This window comes from Danio rerio, chromosome 2 (assembly GCF_052040795.2).
Source record: "Danio rerio strain M-AB ecotype USA chromosome 2, GRCz13ab, whole genome shotgun sequence".
Taxonomy (NCBI): Eukaryota; Metazoa; Chordata; class Actinopteri; order Cypriniformes; family Danionidae; genus Danio; species Danio rerio.
The window spans coordinates 17,650,663-17,652,744 of record NC_141022.1 but is presented as its reverse complement, the minus strand read 5'-3'; the positions used below and the strand labels follow the sequence as shown (position 1 = coordinate 17,652,744).

Here is a 2,082-nt window from a genome sequence, read left to right as displayed (position 1 = left end):
GTTGGTGTTTAAGAATACACAAATATTTAACGATCATTTTGTTAGTTTAAGATATTTCAGCAGCTGACAACAAACTACTGTGGAAAAAAGTATAATCTGTCATAAATATGCATCATGCTTTATATCAGAGCTTTAAAATAAATCTGACGATACACATTGTGTTATAGTAACACTTTGCCTCAACAGATGCATTGAGTTGTAGGTTAATTTGAAATGTGGTATTTTCCCGAGTTCATAACTTACATTTTACATGTATATTCTCCTATGTTTAAATGTTAGAAGGTCATAAAAGCATGTCTCTCAGGTGTGCAGTCTTTTCGTTAAACTTCGGAAAAGATGCCTGCAGTGTGCATGCGCGGCAAACTTTACATGTAGCCTACTAAGGAGAATCTTAGACTTAGAATTAAGTGCATTTTCTTTTATTATAATAGGCTAATAACGTTAAGTGATATATATCATAACTTAAAGTGAAATAGAAACAGTTTGGTGAGTTCAATTTTTACATTTTTAGACTGCAGTGTTATGCTAAAAAATCTTGCCAACTTTCCTTTTCTCTTTAAACATTTTGAACAGAATTTCTTACATGGATATTTTTCATATGCGTTCAGAATATAGAAATATCTTTCAAGTTACAATTGTTACTTTTGTAGTTGGCTCAAACTTAAAAATGACTAGGCTTTGCAGGCATGAGTTTTCATTTATTAGTCCAGTCATCATTAACCATTTTGAACACTGGATGTTTTAAAACATTCATTCATTCATTGATTTTCTTTTAGGCTTAGTCGCTTTATTAATCCAGGGCCACCACAGTGGAATGAACCGCCCACTTATCCAGCACGTTTTTACGCAGCAGATGTCCTTCCAACCGCAACCTATCTCTGGGACCCATCCACACACATACTCATTCACACTCATACACTACGGACAATTTAGCCTACCCAATTCGCCTGTATCGCATGTCTTTGGACTGTGGGGGAAATCGGAGCACCCGGAGGTAACCCACGCGAACACAGGGAACACATGCAAACTCCACACAGAAAAGCCATCTGACCCAGCCAAGACTCAAACCAGTCTTGCTGTGAGGGACAGCATTACCTACTGCGCCAATGCGTCAGCTGTTTTAAAACAAACTTGTGTTTTTTTTTTTTCTGCAGACCTAAAATGTCTTAAGAAGGCTAAGAAGTATATTAGTTCATCTGATAGGTGCTTAGAATTTGTCAACAAAGCAGCTTTTGTATAATGTGTCCATAAATAAGTTGTTTCTTTGATTTGGCCAAAGCAGTGTGTCTGAGAATTTTTCAATAAAAAGTCAAATAATAAATCAGCTAAACGCAAATACATATATGATATAAAATGGCGTGAACAGTTTTTCATCAGGCTATTGTTGTTGTTGTTGTTGTTTTTTTTTTACATTGATTAATGGCTGAGGACTTGTGACTGAAAAAAGCAAATTGTGTAACATTTTGTAACATTTACCCATGCATTTACCTTAAAATATCTAAATTAAACAAACAATCAACAAACTGTAATGATCAAACACCCTCATCATGAGCAGTAAACAGGTAGGTTGTCTTTATCATTTATAAATATATAATTACACTTTTTTTTTATAATAAAATGCTCTTAACTTACTCAGTCAATTATCAGTAATGCGAAAAAAAGACCTTGTAACCAACAAAGTTTATAAATAAAGTTTGCTATTCTTAGAGTAATCAATCTACTGGTCTTGCCTTATTAAAACACTGTAAAAATTAAATTAATATATATATATATATATATATATATATATATATATATATATATATATATATATATATATATATATATATATATATATATATAAACTCTATATTTTATATAAGATAAATAAAAAAAAAAATACAAAATAAGATCACATTCTCCAATACTCTAGGGGTCAGTGTTGACCAGTGTGTTCTTTCTTGCCATACACGCGATGCAATGATGCAAAGCATCGTGGGCTCCGAGGCATGTGAACGACATTGACAGTAGAGGTGGGAGGTAAGCGTGATCTACAGTTATAGAGAGATTTTCGTCAATCAGCGTTATCTTGCGCCTTTAGTT

At 33.1% G+C, this 2,082-nt stretch overlaps 1 protein-coding gene across 8 annotated transcripts in view; it reads left to right on the top strand.

Annotated features, from left to right (window-relative positions):
- The first annotated feature begins 1,964 nt into the window (after window positions 1–1,964).
- hccsa.1 (holocytochrome c synthase a) overlaps window positions 1,965–2,082 on the top strand; it is a 33,599-nt gene continuing 33,481 nt past the window's right edge. For all 8 annotated transcript variants that reach the window (XR_015477684.1, XM_087239243.1, XM_087239242.1 and 5 more), the window contains 1 exon segment: window positions 1,965–2,019. The gene's annotated coding sequence lies outside the window, so the exon portion shown is untranslated.